This window comes from Phoxinus phoxinus (assembly GCF_949152265.1).
Source record: "Phoxinus phoxinus genome assembly, chromosome: 12".
Taxonomy (NCBI): Eukaryota; Metazoa; Chordata; class Actinopteri; order Cypriniformes; family Leuciscidae; genus Phoxinus; species Phoxinus phoxinus.
The window spans coordinates 23,014,343-23,041,628 of NC_136887.1; the positions used below are offsets into that span (position 1 = coordinate 23,014,343).

Sequence of the window (27,286 nt, forward strand, 5' to 3'; positions counted from 1 at the left end):
CAATGTGTTCAATTGTTGTAAACCATAATAGAACAGAGTAAATCATGCTGAATCATACTAGAACTTGGTATATCATGGTAAACTATAGTAAATCATACAAGAACATGGTAAATCATGAAAAATCACACTAAAATATGGTATATCATGCTATTCCATCTATGATGTCAGTGATTAAAAGTTTGCTAAATAAATCTTAATGTCTTAAATGCTTAAATGTGCTCAAAGGCCTTAACTGCTTGAACACCGCCAAATGCTGCTTGCAGCTTTAATTATTATTATTATTATTATTCTTCCGCCGTAAAACGCATCGTGCAGCCCAAACCGTAAGTGCTGGATCTCTGAAACTTTGCCATATGGTAGTACAAAAATCGAGGAGAGGTTATCAAATTATGACCCCGATTGGCCCATAGGTGGCGCTATAGCGATCAATTGCGCGAAACGTGTCATAACTCCTAGACCGTATGTCGTAGACTCAAGTGTCTTATATCATTGGAAAGCTGACCACCTGACGTAAAAAACGTATATCTCCGATTTAATTTCCGCCATGATAGATTTTCCGCCATTTTGAATTTTGTCAAAAACCTACTTTTGCAAACTAGTCCCTGGTTTTTTGCCCGATCGGAACCAAACCAGAGCAGAAATGTTCTCTGGAGGCTGAAGATCAATAATTATCGAAAAAAAGTTGAAATTTCGCCATACTGTCGCTAGGGGGCGCAAAATTAACGTTGTGGGAGGAGCCTATTTTACTAAAAAGGCTATAACTCGAGAAGTAAATTAGATAACTTTACCAAACTTGGTGCACATATGTATGAGTTCAATTTGTGGTCGCAGTAAAAAAATGGCGACGATTGAGCACTAGGTGGCGCTATAACACGATAAAAACATAAAAAGGGGTGTGGACACCTGACCGTTAGTCCGATTGACTTGAAATTTGGTATGCAGTGTCTTGGCCCAAGGCCCCATGTATGTGTAAAAGGATATTGGTGTATCTCAAAAAACATGGCCGCCATTGGCCAATGAAGTGTAAGCACCTATTAGACAAGGTTAACAGAGGCCGATCGGAATGAAACTCGATGGCCATGTTCAACTCATGGCCCTAAAGGTCTGTAAGAGTTTTGAAAGAAATCGGCCACTAGTTGGCGCTAACGAGTTTTACGGCTCTGCAATCACGTGGTGTTACAAATATCGTCACAATATGCATATCATTTGATAGATCTCCTCATGGTGAACATATTTGCCTCAAGAACCAATGCTGTCAATCGAATCGTTCATTAAATATTCGCAATTACGTTAAAAACCTACTTTTGCGAACTAGTCCCTGGTTTTTTGTCCGATCGGAACCAAACCAGTCTAGGACAATTCTCTGGACTCTCTAGATCAATAATTATTAAAAAAAGTTGAACTTTTGCATTTTTCGCATGGTAAAATAGGCTAATTTAGAAAAGGGGCGTGTCAAAATACACTCAAAAGCCTATAAATCCTAAATAAAAACTCAGAAGTGCACAAAAATTGGTGAGCATATGTGCAATATCATCATTAACAAGCATGCAAAATTTTATGGAGATCGGACCATAGGTGGCGCTATAACTGTTAAAAAGCTTTTAAACCCTATATTTCCTATGGTAAATTGCCTGTATTGGCTGTAAATGGTGTTTTTCCATCTATGATGTCAGTGGTTAAATGCTTGCTAAATAAATCTTAATGTATTTTGATGCTAATGTGCTTAAAGGCCTTAAAAGCTTGAACACCGACAAATGCTGCTTGCAGCTTTAATTATTATTTTATTTTGTATTTTGTTTTCGCTGAGGAGGGGTGCTGACGTCACATGCGCGCCAGCTCATTGAAGAGAGAGAGATGTGAGCTATTATACAGTGGCTATCGTTAATCTAAGCGTCGTCAATATTTTTCTAAATGGATGTTTGAACTGTTTTATTGCATTAGTTTGAATTGTTTCCACGTTCTATGATCGTGTTGGAAATCGCGCAGTGAGGGAGAACCAACCGCGCTGGATTCCACTGTGGAGATTGAGAAATTCCCTGGGGACTCTGCCTTCACGCGGGAAAAAAAAGATTCGTATCGTTCATTCCTGCAAAGACTGTAGTAGGCATTCACATTCAAACGAACTGAACTGAGTCACTTTCACACAAATTGAACTGAGTCATAATCACACGAACTGACCTCAATTGCATTGCACTCGGACTTCAGTGTACACATAGCTACAGGTTGATTCTTTATTTATTTGTTCCCTTTGATTGTCATTGATGAATGATATTTTGTTTTCAAGTGGTGGTTTGTAAAGGCCAAAGATAGTCTCATGTGATGTGTGCAAAATGATATGTGCATGTTGAATTGAAGTGAAAGAGAAATTTCAGTGAATACAGTTATACTGTTCAGTGAACTGATTGTTTCATTCATTAATTCATTTTATTTCAAATTTTATTTTATTCATTGGTTTAGTTATTTTATTTTATTTGTCTAGTTAGTACTGTAGGCCTAGACAACCGTTTAAACAAGTGCAGACACGCATTTAAAATTATTAATAATTTTCTTTTAATTAATGCAAGGTTTGACACCCCGAACCCGGGACTCCAGATACTTATAAGTTGTGATTATATGTAGTGAGCTCAGACCCAAGTAGATATTTTTCCTCCTTTTTCTTTTTCCGGTGTTAAATCCTACTACCTAATGGGTTACATAAGCATGAACTGATTCGCTCTTCAGGAGCTCCTGAGGGACCTTTAATGCCACGCGGACATGATTTTCAAAATTATACTTGACATACAGAAACAATAATGTCTGCTTTTGCTGTTTTGAGGCTAGAATTATGTTTTTTTTATTATTATTCTTCACAGACGGCTCTTTATTCGTGTGCATTCATGTGTTTGTAAGCATTTGCATGTGTTTACTTTTATGTTTCAGTGTCCTACTGGTCAAATGGAAGCAGAGGGTCTGGTGTTTGGCTCGGAGTCAGGGACAACAGCTTTAGTTCAATGATCTGATTCATGGGTGCAGTTGGGCTGATTGGAAAGAATAAGGTTTGATCTAATCTCATTTGCTTAGCTTTCCAGCTCAGTTTCTCCATTGGCAAATACCATGAAAAAGCAGAGGGCTGCACATGCTTTCAGTGCCGGCTATGGAGCTCTGGCACTAGAAATATGCAAATAGAGATTTTAGATTATGTAAATATGCAAGCATGCAAATATAGAATGAAAATGTAATCCCTATTTGGGTACAAGTCTAAACATGTAAAACGCTTCAAATATCCATCGAGTCAAAGGCTTGTTTTTAATGCATGAAAAAGTTTTTCATTTATTAAGGGCTTGTTTGTCTGGTCACAGAGCTTAGTATTCTAGCTCCAAGTTTTTGTGCAATAAAACGTTTTTTTTTTCTCTCGCTCTCTCTGCAAAAGTTCAGATAAAAATAAAATGTTTTCTTATCCAACTAAATGTAAACCAGATATAACTAGATGCAAAAAAATATATATAATTGAGCTAAAGCTGCAGCTGTAATATTCACACCACTAGTGGCACAAAACAGAAATGCAAAAATAGACTAATTACCGTCATAGGAAAAATTAAAAAACAAATTAGAACCTCTTACATACATTGTAGCATTCAATTCAAGGTGATATTTCCAATACTTCCAAATAAATTATGGCTGCACACTGCAAAAAAACAGCAAAGGTGGTGTGTCTCTAGTGATCTCTGTACTCCCCTTTTAACTGTCCACTTCTGAAATAACAATCAGGATTCAAGGAGTCACAGCTTCTCTCACAAACCTTAAGGGTCCTTCACTCTGTTTTGACCCCTCTCTCTGACCAATAGCAGAAAAATACCCTGGAGCAATGTTATAGTCAAGAAAATACTTATTAGGCAACACATGTCTGCATGTGAACATACATGGTACAGAGAGAATTTAAATTTCCAGTTCCACAAATTCCCTTAATGATCTGTATAATAACGGGGTGATTTTCTGATATTGATTTTTCTGGGTGGATGAGAAGGCAGCATACAGATTACATGCTACAATCCTTGCCGAAATGTTTCATATGATAGCAGTACTTAGCAATAGAAGGACAGCTTGTGCTGCACATTGTTTGCTGGACTCAGAAGCTCTCTTTATTAGCTCAAACTGAAAACTGAGACTTTGTTGCTTATTAAAGAAGACATTTAACAGATGTGTTAGAGCAGATTTAATATCTTGTCTGAGCCCAAGGCAGGTTAACAATACATATACACCCTTTGGTTATGTAAAGGGGGGAAATTCATAATCGAATTTTATTCAGTTTAATGCCTTCCTTTTCCTTGAGGGTAAAATAAATTGAAATAATCTCGCAAAAAAAATGATTAGCAGTGAGAACCCTTGAGACATGATAATCAAATTAAAGTTCCCCCTTTCCACTAACCTCACTATAATCTTATAGATGACACTAAATTCCCATTAGAAAGCTTAAAGTGAATTGACCAAAACCAAAAAAGAACATGTTTTTGATATTGAGGGAGGGTTTGGCATTTATTAGGGTGAAAGGTCACTTTGTGTGCAATTCTGTGTGATTTAATTGGCCTATATATCACTAAAATGGCTTAGATATGACTCCTCTGCAAAAGCTTTATTTTATGGGATATTTCTTTAATGAAGGACTGTCTTGACCCCTGAAATATACAATATGAATAGAACATTAAGCTGTGTAACTTTTTCATAAATTTGTCATCATGAATAAGTCAACTTTTCCTTATAACTTTTCCCCATGCATCCACAAGACTTGATTGATATGACAGCTTATGTCCTAAACGTGGTTATTTAATAGCATGTCATCAGCATAGAAACATGAGCTCAGTCTCATTATTTTGTATATGAGGGGACAGTGATGTAGTCACACATGATGGATGGACCACTTGGGGACAGTAAAAGATGTCTAGCTGTTTAATAAGCAGCCAAATCAGGTGAAGACGTTACGTTGACCTCCCTGTGAAATCACTGCCATAATATTGGAAACAATAAGATGTATGAATAATCATATCGATTGGCTGAAAGATAAAATACACTCTGACATCACACAAAGGTGTGAATATTTATCATGCAAAGGTCTCATTTAGATGTCAACCACTCATAAAATGCAGTGTTACATTTCCTGTGATATATTGACCCATAGAAACCTCTAGCTATTTTGTATATCATGTCTCAATGTTTCCATAATAGAATTGGCTCACATGATGCATAGTAGAAGTATTTATTTATTTATTTATTTATTTTTAATGTATATACAATCCCTTTTTTCTTTCTTTCAGTGGCAGGCTAATGTGTCTAATACTACATGAATATAATTTGATGTACTGCCTTTTTGGCTGCAGACCTTAAACCCCTTATATTGCCATCCACAGCCATTCCATATTTAAAACAGTAATATCCTATACTAAACCTAAACTAATCTTGACAAACTATATATCATTTGAAAGCTTACAATCTCTAGTTTACATATTTAGTGACTGATTTTCAAAATAAATTACAGAGCCGTAATTTATCAATTTGCAACAAGAATATGTACATTCAATTATTTTAGAAAAAAGGGTCTGAAAATGTTTTAAATATAAAGAAAGAAAAGATACGGATTCACCATTTGTGATTTGGCAGCGAGCTATAATGCACATACGTGTTCTTTTTGTGTTTCTTAGAAGTTGAATTCATTTCAAAATCTGCCAAACTTCCAATACTACTTCTCAATAGGATGTCTACTTCATAAATTGTATAAAAATTAAAAAAATAATGGTTCAGATCACTTAAACAACATATGGAAATGGAGGTGCCCTTATATGGGCAGTAATGTCAACTAGTGAAAAAGTTTGGTACTGCGCCCAAACAAAATCTCACTGAAAGCTTTTTTTTTTTTGAGAAGTCAACCTAAAATTTGAAACACAACTTGTTCAGATTGTTTGGCTTTCATTTTTTTGCATTTTTAGAGTCCACCAGGTTTTGAAAATATATATTTTATATAAAATATGAATAATTAAACTGTTAACATTGTACATTTTCATAAACTCAAACTTCTATACCTTTTTTTCTGTTTAACATTCTTAATTTATTTCACTTCTCAATAAATCTGCCAAATGTCTAAAAACGGGACCAATCTTACATCTATATTCCAAAGCATTCTTGAATTACAACCATTTAAGTTCGGAATGTGCATTTTCATGTCTATTAAAAAAGGGGGTGCCGCTTAAGGGGTTAAAAGACTCTTTTCCGATCTGCAAGCGCAGGCTAAATTATAATTCAACAACCTCCCCTCCTTCTTTTTTTAGTCTGTAAGGCATTATGCTAATTGGTCCAGTGGTTGTGACAGATGTGCTATGTTTTAATTAAAACACTTAATTCACTGATCTGCAAGGTCTCTACCCCACAGCACTCAGCTCTCACAGTCACTTTTGTTGAGGTGCATGTGCTATAGACCTACATTAAGAGTAAAAAAAATGTTACTATTAAAGGGAGTGAGAGGCACAGATCTTCTTAAATAGACTAAAGTAATTTTCCTTGACAATCCCGTCACACAAATACCAGTTACAGCCGATTGTGGTTTAGTATCCATCTATCAAAGTTAGCGAAGGTGTGACACCCCGCAAATATTGGTGTAATGAATCTCCAGTCCATTAATCTGGAAAGAGCATGTCACAGTGGAGTGCGAACTGTGTGTGTTGGTGGGCAGCATGCTAGGGAGATATGTAGTGATTGTCACCTGTATGAGTCATGCTCACGGCTGATTAGAGCTGAGCGTGAGGCGCAGCGTGATGAGGAATCAGCGAGGGGGAAACTGCAGGTGGCTGACCTTTTTTCCACCATCTCCATCTGTCTTCATTTCTCCACAAATGTTCTACTATTCTCCCACTAAATCCCAATTCTTTCACTCTTTTGAACAAACAAGGACTCTCTTGGGCTCAAAATGTGATTTTGTTCGAAGTTATCAGCACTCTAGCTGATATGAACCACTGCAAGCCTTTTCAACATTGAAATACAGAAAGAATATGTTCACAGATGTCTAATAATTACATGTTGGTTAGTGCATAACAGACCGGTTTAGGTTATTTACACAATAGTATTTAGTCATATTTTGAATTAGTATTCATTCTTGTATTTTCAATTTGGATTTAAATTTTAGCTTTAGTAATGTGCTTTTATCATCAGTTTTTTTTTATATTTCGTTTGAACTTTCATTTACTTCTGTCTTAATAATTTTAGTAAACTTAAACTACTTTTTTCACCATTCTCACGATATGATATTATTGCGATACTCCAAGACATATGATAAAAGGTCAACAAAAAATGCACTGTTGATTAAAATGCTGAATTATTTTAGATGAATATGCCTTGCAATCTGTTACTGACTATATATTTAAAATAATGTAGGCCACCTTTTACTAGTAACATAAGACATTTGGTATTACCAGGACCCACAAATATTCCCCCATTGCATTATTATACATTATATTCAACATTATATATAGTAGTGTAGTACTGACACTAAAACTAAAACATTTTATTTTGGGTGAACTATACACAATAAATATTGTCACTATCCACGATAATGTTGCATTTTTGTATTGCAATATATTGTGACACGATATATTGTTATACCCTTTGTACATAATGAATACTTAATGAGTTCAGTGCCGACTCATTTTATGCCAAATCTTTGTTTGTGAATTGGAATGCTTGCAAAGGATTGTGGGTGATTGGAGGATGCCAAGGATACACTTGATGCATTCTTCAAACTATGCAGAGTGAAGGACACAAAACGAAGGCTGTCTTCTAAGGACCCTTCAAATTGAGACAACCTTTAACTGCACTTGATGATGTAGCAGTCGAAGTATGCAGCCATACTAGGACACAACCTTCCGGTTGAGACATGAGTAAACGAATGGTAGAGAAGCCATTCTGCGGTGTCTGGAATGTACGAATCCCTTGTTGATTGTGTCCATTACGGCCACCACGGATCCAGTTACCACACCCACCACGGATAAAGAGCCAGAGCCCACCGCAGACCGTAAGTCCCAGCAAATACCCGCCACAGACCCTATATCTGAGCCAGAGCCTGCAGCCTCATTCGTCCCAGAAACAAAGCCTGAGCCAGTCTGACCAGGTGTGTGAGCCAGTTTTTACATCTGTGCCTGTGAGAGTTTTAGTGGCGCTGGATGATGAAGAGTCGCTGATAGACTGGGATTCGGCAGAGCCACTTCCCACCCTTGTCCCCACCCACAAACCTTTTCCTCTTCTGGTGGTCCAGCCCAATCTTCTTCAATCTTCTTCTTTGTCGCCACTAGTCCTGCCCAGCTCAATGTCTTCTTTGTCACCACTGGTCCTGCCCAACTCTTAAAGGGGGGGTAAAATACTTAGTTTCAGTCAATCTCATGTTAATCTTGAGTACCTATAGAGTAATAGTGCGTCCTTCATATCTCCAAAAAGTCTTTAGTTTCATCATATTTATAAAATAAAAATACAGCTTTCCGATTCTATCCGGAAAAAGCCGAGGTCCTTGATTCTGGGCGTGGGCGGAGCTATAGAGTCAAGCGGGAGCAGCTTGAGCCAGCAGTAACACTGGGTTCTTTGGGAAGCTGAACAAGGTAAACTTTCCCTCACATCCCAAAACACACTTTTTTGGAGACATTCTTGACATCAACCATTCCTATTTAGCGCTGCAGATGATGATTTCCGGTAGTAACGCGTCGATGAGCGTGGTCTTTCTCTCCTCTGGTCGACGTGTGCGTGAACGCGCTTTTCCGAGAGCAATGCTCATATAAGGAGTTCCACTCTGGTCTACGTCATTAGATCTACGATAGAAAAAAACCAGCCGAAACGTGTTGCAACCCGGAAGTATGATTTTCAGCACAGAAATTCTCTGTTATTCGTTCAAAATAACTTTTCAAACTTTGGCCATTATTAGCATGAGAATCCATCTCTTTAACACTGTAAACAACTCTGAATATATGAAACACCATTGTACCCCCCCTTTAAGGCTTGTTCGACTTGAACCGGCGCTGCACAGACCGATCGGTTTATGACATCAAAGTACCGCGAGAACGATTGAAAAGCACAAGAGCCGTCGCGGTATCGTATCGTGCAGCGCCGGTTCAAGTTGAACAAGCCTAAAGTCTTCATCATCGCTGATGGTCCCACCCAGCCTACCATTGCCTTCTCCTCCTAAACAAACTAACATTAATCAGGTTGAAAAGCAGTAGGAAATAATCCATTTCGAGCCAGCGACCCAAGTCCTGCAGATAGCTTGCTCACTGGTTAAATTGCCTCTTTCCTTGGCCAAAACAAATGGGTGCGCTTATGTGTTCAAAAGGAGATGCATTAGATATTCTAGCCTGTGAATTTCCCCTTAAAATAGTGCACAATTTGCAAAAGTCTTTTTCTTCCAGGGGTCTTAATAGCTCAATAGCGAGCAGAGTTAAAAGAAAAATAGTACCATTAGCTCGTCCGGTGTATTAAACTGATTGTGTATTAGCTTGCTACAGTGGCGCAGTGTGCTTTGACATACTGTTCGACAGACTTAAGAAAACAGCAATAATGCACTGCTGTTTGCTTGCTTTTTAATAAGTGCATGCCGACTTTATAGAACACAATAAAACAGACGTGGATTATGTGACGGTGATAATTCTAGCTACCCGGCGCTCGCGTATTAACTCCATATGTCTTAGCGGGCTGCTGATTCTCTCGCTCCCTCCTCCCGCTTCCCTTTCTCTTTTCTCCTTTCCCCCTGAGGCTCATGTCTCAAATGTGATCGTTCTCATCACTCCCTCTGTTTGCAGGCTAATTCTAAGAGTGAAATAAGATGATGAGACTTTTATGTGCTTGTGTCTGTTTGAGTCTGTTTGTGCATGTTTTGGTGGTTTAATATGCCTATTCCTTTTTTTGCTTCTGAAGAGGCTCACTATATACCCATATTACCACTGCTGCAATAAAATGGTGTTGGAAGCAGAACAAAATGCCCTTTTAATGGAATAATTTCTGAAACATTACAACATATGTTCAGCTTTTATTGGATTTGAATTTGGGTGTAGAATACAGTAGACAAAATGAATAACAAATAATGCTTATTTATTATAACGACATTTAATTATTCATTTTTAAAATCCAATTATTATTAATAAATTAAATTATTACATTTGTTATGGAACTTTCCCATGTAATCTTTTTTTTTTTGTCAGTTGGCTCCATCCAAAAACGTTCATGTCACCATTGTAAATCTTTTTCAGTACCATCATGCTTGGTATGCAGGCATGCTTTCTACCATGATTGGTTTGAAATGTATGTGCATTTATTTTTGCATACATCGCTGATGCATATGCCCACATATTGAAGCGCTCTGGAGGAAAGGTATTGGATCTAACCTTAACCCATTAGACAGAAAACTTCAGCATGTCATGACAGATTACTGTCAAAGGGGCAAGCAAGACAGCACTTTTCTTTCAGTGCTAAAGACGGGCTAAATAGCAACAAGGGCAAAAATATAAGAAAATCTGTCGTCCGCTTAGGCCCTAGCCCATCGGCCCTAAACAGACAGCTGTGGTTAAGCCATTTTCCAGCTCTAATCTCTTAATAAGATTATGAAATAGTGAAAATATGTTTACGCATTACTAGTCATAATTACACGTCTTGTCATATTCAAGCTACTGATAAATATGCCCTGAGTCTACAATCTTACATATTAACTTGAATTTGTGCTAAATGTGCATAATGGATTGTATGGCATGGTAAATTGAAAGAAAAAAAAAAAGAAAGAAAGAAAAAACGACAAAGGAGTGAGACTGCATGCAGCATGCCGACAGTCCAAAGTGATGCAGTATAGAATATGTAATGTGTTAGTTTGGAAGTTACTTTCAAATGATATTTTCCACAAATGTATCATCAGTAATTAGTATTATTCTGTAATTAACCCTTCCCTTACACTTTAACCCACCCTTAAACTTTACCTAATGTGAACACCAGTCTAAAAAATAATTAAATCTGTAAAATTTCAATCAGCTCAATAACCCTCTATTGAAAAGACAATGTATCCGAGTAATAATTCACATAAACTCCCTATTTAAAATGGATTCCATAAATTTAGCAAACCATGATGGCTTGAGATATTGTTTTTTACTCTCTTGATGAAGGGCATGTAGCATAGAATGCACACATCAGAAACCCAGGAGCTATTTACAGTCTGGACAAATGATCCACAGAAAAATGTAGTTTTCTTTTGGGCACGGCAGAAAAATGGTTTTGCAAAGACTGAAATGAAAGAATATGAAGAATAGCAACAAAAACAATACAATTGTTGTCTCACTTCGAAGGCTTCTCTGAATAAAATGGCTAGTGAAACAATGAATGGCTGAAACAATGCAATTATTGACAACATTGCTGGGAAAATCACAAGGAAAAGGTTTTTTTTTTTTTTTTTTTTTGCATCACAGGTCATTATATGCTTTCTCTACATGAAAACTCAATGCTTTGTGTGGAAAATTACATAATCGTATAAACGACCTTCTACAGAAAGAAACTTCTTTTGTTACACAAAAAGTGTAGAATATAAAGTAAAAGATGTGCTTCGAACCAAACAAGATATATTTTCTAAGAAACATATAGTTATGGTGCAGGCATTATCAAAAGAATGAAGTATAAAAAGGCTGCTCTGGGTAGTTTCAGTCTTGTCCAAGCAGTGGATTGATCTATTCAACCATTTATATGTTAGAAAACAAAGCTAGTTTTCTGATTGGACACAAGATCCAGGCATCGTTTGGGAGATGCAAGCAATCCATTCATCTGCAAACCTACACACGCAGGGAACTTTACAATATATGTCATGATGGGAGGAATGTCTTGACATTGGCTGTTCTGTGTTTAGCATTTTGGTATATAGTCACATTAAATCGTTAAAAAAATCGCGAAAACGCACGTAATATTATTCCAAATTTCTACAATTCAGCTTTCAATGAATCCTTTAACATAAACAAACAAGCGTTCAGTTTGCGGTGCCGCTGACCCAGAAAAAGCAGTTGTCATCTATAAGCCTATATAGTCTTTTATGCGTCACATTGTTTTTATTTTTGTGTATTAAAAATATTAAAATAATCGCAGAAGAACAATGATGAAAGTACATTATTCAGATCTAAACACTGATGTCTACATTAGAGATTGAAAATTGTAAATCATCTTTTGAAAGCAAAGTTTGTATCATTTCATCATTCAAGTTATGTCAGAAAGACTGTATTTATGAGTTGAATGCACATGAACACAAAAGTTACTAAAAAACTACACAAATTCGTGTTTACAAGTGAGAAACTTGGGATTTTCTTTGAGCTCAGAGTTTCCGACAGGGTTTGTCAGTGAGAAGTAGCATGGTGGAATCGATGGATGCTATGCCTCTATCTAACTGACAGAACTTTTTCATAAATCACAAAAAACAAAACACACCTGATGCACTTCTATTGTTCTTCATTTTTTTTAGAAGTAAACGTAAACAAAACCTTGCTGTATTTTTGCATAGTTAATAAAGTTGATATAACGTGTGTTATTCCATATCTTTGTGTGTTGTATCCATCCCATATTCCATAAGTGATGGAATATTCCACCCAACACTGATATTCCATCCAGTGTTGTATCCATCCCATATTCAGTTAATAAAGTGAAGGTACACCGCATGACATCCCATATTCAGTTAGTAAAGTGAAGGTACACTGCATGACACCATAGAAGCAGTTGATATAACGTGTGTTGTATCCATCCCATATTCAGTTAGTAAAGTGAAGGGACACTGCATGACACCATAGAAGCAGTTGATATAACGTGTGTTGTATCCATCCCATATTCAGTTAATAAAGTGAAGGTACACCGCATGACACCATAGAAGCAGTTGATATAACGTGTGTTGTATCCATCCCATATTCAGTTAGTAAAGTGAAGGGACACTGCATGACACCATAGAAGCAGTTAATATAACGTGTGTTGTATCCATCCCATATTCAGTTAATAAAGTGAAGGTACACCGCATGACATCCCATATTCAGTTAGTAAAGTGAAGGTACAATGCAAGACACCATAGAAGCAGTTGATATAACGTGTGTTGTATCCATCCCATATTCAGTTAGTAAAGTGAAGGTATACTGCATGACACCATAGAAGCAGTTGATATAACGTGTGTTGTATCCATCCCATATTCAGTTAATAAAGTGAAGGTACACCGCATGACACCATAGAAGCAGTTAATATAACGTGTGTTGTATCCATCCCATATTCAGTTAATAAAGTGAAGGTACACCGCATGACACCATAGAAGCAGTTGATATAACGTGTTATATATTCCAAATCTTTGTATGAAGAAAGTATTTATTAACTGAATATGGGATGGATACAACACACTCTACTAGTTGCGATTGGCATAATGGGCGGATACACACTCTATTTGAATTGATGCAAATGTGATAAACATAAATAACGAATAAAAGCCTCTTCATATAATGTCCTCTTTGCTTCTTTTATGCTTTCGCAGGCACTCACACTTTGATTTTCCACTTCATTCTTCTGCTTCTATGGATTCCTCACTCGTGTTTCATTATTTATTGCTATTCAGGGAGATAGGTGGGTGGGTGTCTGTTGGGGGGAGCTTCGGTGCGATCATAAAACATGTCAGGATAAATACGTGAATACATTCACATTGCAAATGAGGGAGTCTGTGCTAATGTTTACTCTGCCACAGTGATTTATGACAAAGACATTCAGAGACTATCATTAGTTTAATATGAGTAAAAAGCCTTGCCTTGTGCGCTTCATATTTTGACCATGGCAACCTTCTGGTAAATAAAGCAAAGCAACAGTGTCACTTCACTGCAGATAACATCACTCAGTATGCAGGAGGGACCAGGAATAATCTCACTCAACTTTATAAGAGTGCTCTCTCCTCCTGCATGGATATTAAGATATGAAGATGTTTGTGTCAATGAGTACAGGCACAGGGAATATCTGCTGGGCATCATCTTTTACTTTATTTTTGTTATGTATGACCACAGTGTTAGAATTTCATCTAAGGTGAGTTAACTGGTATAGACTTACAACATCTTATCAACTGCTGTGATCCAGAGACCACATGTAGCGGTGAAAGTTTAACAGACATGAGCCGATGAACATGCTCTGGATGGAAGATGTTATGTGTGTTGGCTCTGTTCTGAATTATTTTGCTGGTTCATATGCTCATGTTTGTGTGTTCTGTGAGTAACGAATTCCAAGGAGGTCTATAATACTTGGAGAAAGCTGTATCTTTCAGAATACACTTTCATCTCAATTGCGGTCTGTCATAACATCTATAATTCAATATTTTATATTCATATGTCGCTTCCAAAAACATTTATTTTTTGTTAGAAGAACACACAGCTACTTTTGAATGTCTGTCAATTGAGAAAGATGTTTTGTTGCCCCCAGAATGATGTAGTTACAGCTTCTGCCAGCATGGGCTAACTTGACTATTCTAACCAACCAATTGTACATCAATCAGAGTAGCTTTCTATTATTACCAATAAGCAGCAGCTGCAAAGATGAGGATAGAAGGTTTGAAAAGCATTCACATTCACGAAAATGGCTGATGGACTGAGTGGCTGGCATTTTTGATGGCTGCAATTTCCTTTTTCTTTTATTTGTTATCCACATTACAGTGTGAGGGGTATTATAATTGTGTCAAGATATGCATAACACTTGGTTTGCTTGAAGTATCATACCGAATCAAAAGTTTTGTGGTTGGTAAGAATTTTTTATGTTTTTAAAGTCTCTTATGTTCACCAAGACTGCATTTATTTTATTCAAAAAATTATGTAAAATATTATAAATAAAGCAATGTTATGAAATATTATTATAATATAATATTTAAAAAAAAAATCATTTATTCCTGTAAAGGCAAAGCTTAATTGTCTGCATGTATATAAGTAATTGCAATATGTATAGAAGGTATAGTATAATGTCAGCAAGAGGTTGATTGAAAACTTACAGAAGTAGATTATCCCTAAATGGCATTATAAAAATTAGCGAATAGTAAATTTTTTGTGTAATCTTACAATAGAAAGGTGAAGAGGCCCCACCAGGATATTTTTTTTTTCTAATCTGTGCAGTACAGGCTCTATGTCAAGATCAAGTAAAGTGTCAAAAGTCTCAGGGGATCTCAAAGTCTCACAGAAGTGGCTGTGGACATTGAAGACCTGGCCTCTCCTAGTAGCCTGTGAGCAAAATGGGATGTATAATTGACTTTTCATATGGGTTTTGTAGTCTGTCTTTATCTCAGCCCTATTAAAATTATCACACATGAAATGAAAATTTAAGGAATGAAGGGGGAAAGGGAATTAAACATTGCAGAAGTACTGACCGTGAATTAATGGCATTCTTTCTACAAATGTAACTCGCTTAAGTTTTGAAAGGCATTAATAATTGTTTCTCTCCCTTGATGACCTGAATCAAAAGAATGAAATTAATATTTTATAATGATCGGAACATTATGAAAAACTCAAGAGTACAATTAATAAACAAAAATGTGTTTGCAAAAAAAAAAAAAAAATACTACCACATCCAAAACACTACATCAGTTCAAAAATGCTTTATGCTAAAAAGTATGTTAAATACATTTTATTAAATACAGTATTCGCATGTTTTGGTTAATTAAAGAAACATTTAAATATGTTTAAAAAAAATGCTCAGAAAATATAGATTTTTTTAACCACAAAAAGATTGAGGGTAAAGTCTTTTTTTTTTTTTACCTTTTTCACACACAAAAGCAAGCACGCATACACAAATATAGCCACTATCTCTCATTCTCCCATGCACACACTCTGGAACAATTTTAAAAAGACCCGAAAGAAGATGAATTCCCTCATTAAGAGTGTTTTTAATGCATGGAGAAATAATTTATTCATGAAAATTAACAAATGATTCATTCCACTCCAAAGTTCTTCCAGTCATTGAGAACAGAGATATCCTGTTATTATTCTAGGCTGACTTCTCCCCTCCGCACTTACCGAGATGATGTTATTCACACTTGACTGATTACAGGTTTTCTGATCACCTCTGAGAAGCATCATATTAGGTCGTTTTAATGACTGGTACGTGGTTGGTGTTATTTTTAATCATGCAATGTCAAAATTCAAAGTAATTCAAGCTAATTTTTTTCTGCTCAGCCCAAGAAATGAAAAACAGCTCTGGATCTTCCTCTAGTGAACTTTAGCGACTTATTTTTATGCTTAATTTTATACACACAAAAAACATTGTTTGTCATGCATTTGCTGTTTCTGAGGTGCTTTATTCTTTTTGGTAACACTTTATTTTGATGGTCCCTTTTGAAGATTCTGTTGACTATAGTAATATAGTAATTCTGCAACTATGTCAACTAACTCTCATTAGAGTATTAGACTGTCTGCTTCATATCTGCTAACTCTTTGTTACAACAGACATTCTACTGGCTATAAGTAACTTTGCAACTACATGTCAACTTATTCTAACCCTACCAGTCTACTAATACTCTACTAACACTCTAATGAGAGTTAGCAGGCATGTAAATGCAATGTTAGTCAACAGAATGTGTTAAAGGGACCATCAAAATAAAGTGAAACCTTTTTGTTTATTATTATTATTTGTAAATTATGGGTTTTGTAAACGTGAACAATTTCTAACTGAAACTGAAATAAAGTTTGTGAGTTTGTGCTGTCATTGTGGCATCCCATCAAATACAGATATATTACCAAGAAAAAGATCAGCATTAAAAATATTCACTTTTTACTCTAAGAACTTAGTTTTTTGTTGTCTGCAGAGTTCCACAGAACTGTCAAACCTGTTCAGAATCTTTGTTTAAAAAAAAAAGACAATTGTCACAATCACTAAGGGTGTTTAGATTCGAGAAAACAGAGCAGCTTAACACAACATAATTCAAAAGCATAGGGAATGATGGGAAGTCAAACCTGCTTTCTCATGGCTCTGAATGCAGTTAGCTGCATAACGTCTTGGAAAACAATCTGGCAGTTCTTTCTTTTCCACTGGCAAGTTAGAGAGGATGTCAGCCATGTCTTGGCTCAGGAGAATAAAACTGAAAGGACACATATTGATGCAACTCTCTCCTTCCTTCTTTCTCACTCATTCACTCTTTCACCCCATGCCCCCTCCTCCTTCCCTCCCCTCTCTGTCCTCTGTATGTGAATATGTGTGTAGTTGCAAGCAGTGTGTGAAAGGAAGTGAGACCAAGAGAGAAAGGAAGCAAGTGATGATAATGAGCAATGGACTCACACAATAAGCAGGAGGACAGGATGAGTGCACAGGCAGAGAGAGATGAGGCTGGAATAGAGAGTGTACGGCTGCTTAGTAGCCTCGGCCAGGCTGATGGAGTGAGTAGCGGTCGATAGTGTCAGATGCAGTATGGAGAAAGCATCCAGAAAGTTTTCTCTCTCATTTGTGCCCTGTGTCCCTGCTGTGCTGGAAAGAAAACTGAGACCTCATCTTCCACCAGCCAAACCCATGGCAGTACCAGTGTCAAGCTTCGGGAGCCATTTTGTTGAAAACACATCATTGGGTTGTCAAAAAGAGGCTTTTCAGATGAATGGTTAGGATGGTAAAGAAACATTTAATAGATAATATACCCATAGGGGACTGGTCCACTACGATGATGAACTTTCTGCTCAAAGGAAACATAATATTAGGTATGCACACGTTTCTACACCAGTCAGTGTTTCTCTCAGTAGCCCTATAACCTCTGCAAAGCTTGGACTCTGTTGCTGCCATTGCTCATTTGTCAGATGGATCAGGTTATGATAATGCTGAGCTCATGAGATTTGTAAATGAATCTCGCAAATCACATTCTAGCCCTGATTCAGCAGCACTAGCCACTGACTGGAGTTTTTTTTTTTTTGTTTAACCTAGTCTGCCGGAGGCGGCCATGGTGGCTCTATGTATTGTTTGTGGTGAATCTGCTTTGACGGCCTGTTCAAAAGTTTTGTTTGCTGATCATAAGTTTCCTGAAGAAGGAACACCTTTTAATAAAGTTAGAAACTACAGATTGTCTGACCTTTTTTTCTTTCTTTTTTTTTTTTTGCTTGTTTAAGAAATCTATCTATCATAGAGGCCTGGTAAACCTTCAAACTTTTTTTTCAGATCTTTTAAAACAAGTCTTTGTCAAGCCAATATTCAAAATTACAGTTATATGAATTTCATTGAATCTGAATTCATTTTAATTCTGCGAAATTCAAAATGACATTCTAAATCCTGTTTACTACCTTAGTTCTATATAAATTCGGAAATTACAATTTAAAAGCCTTCAATTAATTTCTAATAAGTTGTGCTCTAGTGTATAAGAACACAACTATATATTTACTGTTTGGTCGATTAAAATTTTTATTATTATTAGTTTTAATTATATATTTTTTTGTGAATTGTTTTTTAGCTATGTGGGGCATGACCTGCCATGAACAGTGGAGAAGGGGAAAAATGCAATTAGGCTGTTGAGGGACGATGTGAAAAAAGAGACAGATGAGGGTGTCCAGGTAAGGAGCATGGACTCCAGTTCTTTTGGGACGCCCATTTTTGTTAATTAGCACTCACCAGATGGAAGTGAACACATTCCACATGGGAAGGTCTCCGCAGAGAGGAGATTGTGTTTAATACATTATTTATTTGCAGACTCAGTGGTATCACCAACTCCCAAATGACAGCAAGCCACATGGGGCAAAGAAAGGAATCCCATCCAAAGCAAGAGCGCGTGTTCTCGCACACAAGCATGCTAGTAGCCTACGCCTTTGAATCTATGGAAGAAGCATAGCCATCTCTTCCTGTTTTTTTCTGAGCAGGGCACTCAAGAGTGGCAGGTGGGTACTGGAGCTGCCTCACACTTTTGGAGGATGTTCTCCAAGGAAAATAGTTTACTCAAGCTTCCGTGCAAGCAGCCATCTGTTGGAGTTCTTATCTTTCCTTCTTTCTTAGTCTGAAGAGACGGGACGCCACACCCTGGCCCCTTTATTTACAGAAACCTCAACCGCAACAGCTGCTTATTTGCTTCTGTCCTCATATAAGCTTTTCAACTACAGGCCAAGAAAACATTGCACATCTCCCAAGAATACCTATCGCTTTCTATAATCACCGTCTTAACATCCCAGGGGCTGTTTTTCCGTCTGTTTCCTTCATTTTCCCTGTCCTGACCATAATACCACTTTCAAAGAGTAATATGACTGAAATTATGTACAATTTTTTTCAACTGAGTATGCTTTCACGCTCTACCTCTTGTGTGATAGTGAAGTACACCACAGAAAAAGAGACTTTCGAAATACAATGCATTAAGACAAAGACTCATTTGAAGTCGTGGGTGTCACAACGAATCATGTGCACATTGCTGTTTCAGTAGCATGGGTGAAATCATTTGCATAAGAGGAAGAGTGCCTTATCATGGGATTTATCGAAATAGTCATTTTGCTTGTTTGCGAGGCAGAATTGCAGCATAAGAGGCGACATCTCTTCTATTACAGGAGATGATGGCTGTTCTAATCAGTGTACTCACCACAGTGGGTTGATAAGATTTGATTAACGGACATGCACTGATTACAAAATGAAAGATGAACAAGAGGGCAGGAAGAATGGATGATATGCCATCATCTTACAGAAATCTGAGCCTGTGGCATGACATAAAGTGGTCAGTAGTTTTGCGTCACATTAAAAAAGCACACATAATCACCGATGGCCGTTTTGTCAGAACACGTCGCCCGACTGTCACTGTGTAATTATTATTTTGCATAATTGCCTGAGCAGCCAGGTTCTCCTCTCGTTCTCAGGGGTTTAATTGCCTTAATTGACAGACAAAGAGAGGTTTGAGACGCTCGTGCGTATGTTACTGAGAATAACAGTCGTGTTGGCTGTGAACCCTATTTATGACCTCATCAGCTCTACTCTCCACACGGTCCGCACCCCGCTTAATTACCAAGCAACCAGCCGGAAAAGAGAGGCGGAGAAGGAGGAGAAGGAAGTAAGGGAGGGAGAGCATCTTCAGTAGAGAGCCTTTGGTCCCCTGGGTGTACCAGCACCATATGTTTTCACTTAGTCAATCATGTAGACACTTCTCCCGATCGACTTTAGAAGACCTGAGCTTGGCACACTTGCCACATCACTTTGCTTCTGCTTTTCAGCTGGCCTCTTTAACAAGGTCTCGTTCACCCAAATATCAGAACACACACTGATTATGGCGAGGACGGGGTTTCCGACTAGTTAAAGGGATAGTTCACCCAAAAATGAAAATTCAGTCATCATTTACTCACTCTCATGATGTTACAAACCTGTATGACTTTCTTTTCTTTGTGTGTGTGTGTGTGTGTGTGTGTGTGTGTGTGTGTGTGTGTGTGTGTGTGTGTGTGTGTGTGTGTGTGTGTGTGTGTGTGTGTGTGTGTGTGTGTGTGTGTGTGTGTGTGTGTGTGTGTGTGTGTAATCAAAAAGTTGATTATATGAAAGACTGAAATCTTACAGTTCTCATTCACACACTTTATAGATGTTCTGTAGAGGTACCAAAGTTTGTGCAAGATGAATTATTCAGATACAACTGAAAGACCTAAGGCAATAACTAAGAAAAAGCAAATACATGAGAGGTTGAAGAAAGAAATATCCATATTATTTGCATGTGTTATAAGCTAAGGAGAAAAATTGCGGTGCACAAATATGACATTTGCTTTACAAACATTTTACATTTTATGAATAGTTTCAGGAATGTTTCAATTGTTTTTGTCAATGAGGTTTTTAACCGCCATTGTAAGTACAAAAACCACAAAGGCATTTTTAAAAATATCTTCTTTTACTACAGAAACAGAAAGACATAGGTTTATACTGTACTGTAGGTTTGGAAAGGCATAAATGTAGCCTAAATGTTGACAGGCATTTAATTTTGGTGTAAACTATCCATTTAGGGGAAACCGAACAATTTAATGTTTTGTTTCAAAGAGACTGGCCAAACAAATGTTTTGTTTGATGTGATATCAAACATCAAACGAGGCTAGTAGCTCAGCATGGTCAGTTAGCACTTCAAATGAGAAAAATAATTCTGGTGATCAGCACTCAATAATTAACGAAGACGACTCCACCTATTGAACCTAATCTCTTCACTAAATGTAGTTTTTTGTATCTTTTCTGTATTTATGTTTTTTAAGCAAGTTATGTTGTTTTCTTTTACTCAGTGGACACAGTGGCACTTAATTACAGTCTATTTGCAATTAAGTGGAGTGTACTTGTTTCCTGGAGACTGCAAAAGATGTGTGATGGTTAAATTTGTGACAGAGAACAGAGAAAGAAAAGTACAAGAATCAGATCAGATCTGTAGAGTAAACTGATAATGATCATGCTTTTTGTGAGCTCTGTCCATGATGAAAGGTTTAGCGACCAGTTTGTAAATGCCACAGCTTACGAAAGCTTCTTCTTCCAGAGTAGAATCACTATTAGGTCTATGATGACTAACAGTCACAATCCAGTGGTTCTATACAATAATCGATGTCTCTTGACTTCAATATCTCTTTTTTTATACACACATGCTTAACATTGTGAAATGTCCTTTACTGTAAATCAAAGCACTTTGCAATTCACTTAAGTTTTGTAAGGCACTGCTACCATGACTTAAGGCTGTAATACACTACCCAACTTTTGCACAGATTTTTGCAAAACAGCACCCCAGTTAGTAGTTTCAACAACCCCAGTTTCAACAACACCTAGTTGTTGAAAGTCAGAGCCATGTAAATAGTATTAATTTAATAATATATGTATGTAAATATTCTCTCAATATATTTGATCAATGAATAATACTTTAGTGTGTTTTTTTAGTTTGTCCTATGCAATCTGGATGTTGAAGCAAACCTAATTGATTCCGACTGCTGTAGGATTTGAGGGCGAACCAAACACAAATGAATCTTCCAGGTGATTCTTCAAACATAATTCCACACAGAACTCAACACTCCAGACCTCAAATCACCAATCCAGAACCATTAAACCCAGGCTCCAGTCAGTCTACGCTAGCCAACGAAAACCCCCAGTAAATACTTTATGGCCATTCAAGCTTCAAAGAGATGAGCCCATTAAAGGAAGAACGTTGTCGAATTAGATAGTTCGGAAAAGACTGATTGGTTCAGAGATGTCACAGCTCAGGATGGCAGAGGTTGTTTGATCCCAAGACAAAGGATTTAAAACAGACCTCCTTCTTCGTAAGGACCTTTGAACGACCTCAGGGTTGAGATCTCTCAAAAACCACAGAGACTAAGACTTTACATATAACAATACTTAAAATCATCCCAAAACAATTCTTGATGAACTTATAATCAAACATAATCCAACTACATAATTATATATTGTGTTTACAACCTCTGAGTCTATTGTTTCCTATCAGTGTGATCATATGTTCATAATTCAGAAGATGGTTTGATTGAAATCTGTGTAAAATGTTTTGTCTCTTATAATAGCAATCATGTCTAAACTCTTTACTCTGCTAGAGCTAGAGAGTAAAAACATCACAGATAATGCATGATTTACGATGAGGTGAAGAAAATGCCACCTCTCAAATAAAGACAGTGCCTAATTGGTCAGAACTCATCCAGGAGGCTGGACAAACATTTGAGTTTAAAACCTTAGGACCTGAACAAAGTCTATTTTTATATTCATTTTTCAGTATGGGAGGGAGAAGAAGACCGTTTTTAGCAGAAGAGTAGATTTACACCAGACAGACATTAACCATGTAAACGAGTGGACGAAAGAACCCAAATCAAGATCAGAAGAACATGGGCCTTAGTCAAGCCATCTAACTACTCGTCTCGCTTTTCTTTCTTTGTCTTAGTTTTCTTTTCTTTTCTGTTGAAAGTATAAATTCTAAGTTAAGGTTTGCTGCAAAGTTTCGTTTAAAAGATTCGACTGCAAAGCCCACTTCCAACTTCAAAGACTTTCTATCCATCCTCCAACACACCATGTGATTGGCCACCCAATACATCTATCCAGGCATGAGTAGACCGCCAACCAATCAGCGAACCCGGGAAACCAAGGAATCCCCAAAGAAACGCAAAGACAAGCAAAGCCTCCAGACTCTTAATTGAACTGGTGCATTGATAAATGTAATAACCCGCCTAAGAAACAATAGAAGGGTTAAATTAAGGATTGATGGTTCGTTCAGGTCATTATAAGTGCATATAGAAACTTGGGATTTCATTATCTCATTCTTAAAATTCTTTCCTCGCTCTCTTTCTTTCTGCATCTCGTATGAATGTATGTGTGCGTGTGATTGTGTTAGATATTAGTTTTATGTGTTAGAATAATAAATAAAGTCTTGCTTGTATTTGAAAGATAATTGTCTTGTGTTGTCTTGATAATCTTGTGTTATGTGCTTACTAATTTAATGTCTAAAACTGCTGATACGTTACCTTGCTAATAAATAGTGTTTTCACTATAGTTTGGATATTTATATCCGCTGCAGAACTGTTACGGCCCGTTTAAATGAACACTAATGGAGTCATTTGCTCGGCCGTAAATGATTAATTTAAAGATTCCCAATAAATTAATTAATAATTCCTTTTGAGCTAAATTGACCTGTCTGACCCCTTTCATACATATTATATTATATTACGTCATTACACTGCATAACTCTTAATTACTTTAATTGTTCAAGCAAACATAAAACAATTCATTTAAAGGCCATGTTGCAGGTTAACCACCACTGTCGATTAATGGGTACATAAATCACTCAAGATATGTATATCATTTTTAAAATGTCTCAAAAATTTTTTTACGTTTTTGGTACGGGTTTTTTCACGCAATTCGGCGATGACGTCACGTTGGGGAGAAGTGGAGGAAAGCTAGCCTGATGGCCGTCAAAGCCAGTGAAATGCATAGTCCGAGGAGAATGAGTGGAGAGTTGGTGAAGTGTCCTGGTGAGCTGCTATCATTTAGCAACGCAGCAATGAGATAACGACACATATTTTTTTTACTGTCATTGAATAGCACCAAGTGAAAAATCAACGTTATCTTTATAGTGGCGGTGATCATGACGTTAGTTCAGATAAGTACCGGTAACCTTTGTCATAGTACTGGTAAACTTTGTCTTTGTCATCTAGAAATAGAAGGCATCGCGTTTCTCTTCCTCCGGTGAAAATGTTGTTGCAAACGTAGCCGCCGCGTGTCTGTCGCGGTGTTTGGCAGGTGCTCGCGCGGGCGGTGCCGTCCCGTGGAAACTGCGTTGGAAAGCTTGTGCTGTAGGGCAGTGAGTGCGTTTTGGTCGCTCTGAATGCTGAATGCATGCTGCCTGAATCCGTTTGTTTCCACGCACGATTGTTTGTTTACTTTTTTCACGAAGTCTTATGAACCAACTTAAACAGTTATAGGTGACTATAGATGTGTTGTATAGACCATGATCATGTTCTATAATCTGCGCAAGCTGAATACTCTCGTCTACTACTCGTCTCTCTAGTCACTCTCAACGCTCTCCAGGCGGGCTTTGGTAAACGTCATGGAATGCATTGTGGCGGAAAGGAGAATCGTTGGCGCTGTAAGATAGTAGGCCTACCTACTTTTTCGTATTATATTCCGTTTTGTGATACCCAACAACATAAAATACAATGGATAACAGTTTAAATGTTCATTACCAACAAGCAAATTGCACAAATTCGTTGAAAAATTTAACCTGCAACACGGCCTTTAATATGTCCACACGAGTAAAATTATTTCTTATTTTAAAATATTTTATTTGGAGTTACCTCCTCCCCCTTCCCCATTTGCTAATTTAAAATATATTTTTAATATTTCTTTGCAGCATAACATAAGCAGGGACATTTCAGTTTCATGGAGGAAACTAGAAGTGTCGTCTATAATTTAAATCAATAAATCAATGTATTTATTAAATTAAATGGTATTATATTTATTATGCCAGATAATTGAAGACCTTTTTTGTATGGTACAGTTTGAGTTTACGGAAAAGTGTCAGTATTAATGTTTCAGTCTCATTTAAATGTCACTACCCACTCACCCCCGCCCACTCAAAAGAAAAAAGATAAAGGAAAAGAAAAATAGAAGAGCTCTGAAGCATTTGTATGAAAGATAACAAGCATCAGGCATGGAGGAAAATAATAGAGGATCTCAATCAATGACTGCTGCATGCCTTTAGTAAAGGCTAGTTGGTAAGCTAATGAGTGTCAAATGGTTTGCAGCTGAAAGGTCAACCTTTATAACATGAATGGAATTTATCTCAACCGGCCGGTCCTTAGTCCCCCTGGGGGTCTAATTGGGAGCATTAGACCAAGAAAGCAACCCTAGAGTTTCTGGTTGTGACACCCAAGATCTGAGGTACTATTTATTTTCCTAATAAGGGCTTTAAATTTGCCCTACTACATCTAATGAAAAAGACTGCAGTAGTGCTAATTAGTTCGAGATTCTGTATAACATGGCATAATGATCAAAAGTAGTCAGCCTTTCTAATACATTGCATTTACAGGTTTATAGTGATAGGTTTGTTAAATTCTCAAAGAAAAAAAAAACAGTAAGTTGCTAACTTGGCCTGTGAAGTACATAAAAAGGTAGTACCTTTTTAGTGACTTATCTCTTATTTACCTTCATTTTCATTTAGGATCAAATCATTCACTTCAGTATATTTCTTCAATAAATAATATAAATTTGTTCACACAAAACACAAAAGCAAAGCATACCTTTTATTGGTAATAAAAAAATCAAAATGTCATTTGTAAGAGACAGTCAAGATCCACCACATTTAGTTTTTTCTTATGTTTAGGAATAACATTCGGTCAAAACCAATAAATCTGGTCAAAACTGAGCATGTCATTTAAGTTTTTTTAGGTGTTGACGTCGCCTAATTAAGATCTAAAAAAAATCTCTGAGTCTGACTGTAAAATATATATAAATATTCTTAAATATTTTAATCATATTTAAAATCAACCGAATGAACATTTACCAGTTGAATAGTGCATATTCAATATATTCAAGAGAGACCCTCTGAATCAAGTACTTTTCTGACTGATATTACAATGTGTTTTGGCTGATCTGATGTCAAGTGGCCAGCCAAAACACATTGTTGTTTCTACATGGTATTAGCAATTAAATTAATTGGGCTGGATAATTAAATGATGGACTTTGCAGAAAGATGTCGGAGTTGTGTTTTACACAACAATGAAATGCTTAAAACTGAGTTTTTCCTTTGACTTTTCCGTGTACAGACGACACCATTGTCAAAACGATCCCCATTCTCACGGATCCCCGAATACGACTAAAACCCTTCTACTGCCAGGCCAACAGATGGCAATAGAAACACTATAAATTAAACACTGAATGCACATGTTCATGACGTCATAGTTTTCACAGATTCGCGTTTTTGTTGTTTACACGGAGACTGTTTTAAAAAAAACTTGCACTTTGAAAACTGTTTTCAGAACAGTTTCCCAAAACGCTGTTGTCATGTAAATGAACGGCCAAAATGCATATAAAGTGTCCTTTCCTCTCTTCCTTTCCTAGCGTCTTAGCTCCACCCCCTTAAGATGCGAGGGAGGATCCACCTGTGTATCCTCGCTCAGGACTCCACAGGAAGCTTCCTCGCGGTGCAATTAAAGAAATAAGATGTCCTTCAAGATGGCTGAGTTCGATCAGTTTCCGGGTCACTGGCTGGAGGACGGAGGAGCGAGGAAACAAGGAAGCATCCATTTGAGTTTTGAGAAGCTCCCAATGAGTGTTCCTACGGAAACACTAACCCAGAAACACATAAAATGAAAGACAAGACTTACAAAAAAATTACAGGAAGGCCACTGGACACCCAGAACTGTGACAAATTGTTGTTGTGGTTGCATTTATCAATTATCTTCTTAATAAAACAATCATACAGAGTCATCTTAGCCTCCTTCCTGTCTTCCCCACTAATCAAAAGTCCCCTTGGTTGTGCCCCCAGTCCCCTGGCTAGTATGTAGAGGGTACTGCCACACTCTATTAGTTCTCTCTTCCATAACCCTTTTGATGCAACAGTCTTGCCCGCTGTACCACTGTATGTGGTCTGGCAAACCCCATACCGTTAAATGCCTCAATCCATCTTTGTGATAATCCTTATACTGATGTGCCATCGTTGTAAATGTAGAGTCAGTCAGCCATACATTCATAACAACTGCAAAAGAATATAAAACGGTTGTGTTTTAGGTCAGATCTGTCCTCAAGTTGATGTAATGGACGACTCAGTATCCATTCATATACATCTGGATTTTATGCAGTGAATACATTACAGTGAGGTAAGGGGAGACTGGCACTC

General features: G+C 37.1%; 1 long non-coding RNA gene across 1 annotated transcript; it reads left to right on the forward strand.

The window, feature by feature from the left end:
* The first annotated feature begins 1,801 nt into the window (after positions 1–1,801).
* Positions 1,802–26,876, forward strand: LOC307007619. The gene is made up of 3 exons (XR_013799646.1): positions 1,802–2,222; positions 2,920–3,035; positions 26,509–26,876. It is a non-coding gene; the product is annotated as an uncharacterized lncRNA (long non-coding RNA).
* Positions 26,877–27,286: the final 410 nt, after the last annotated feature.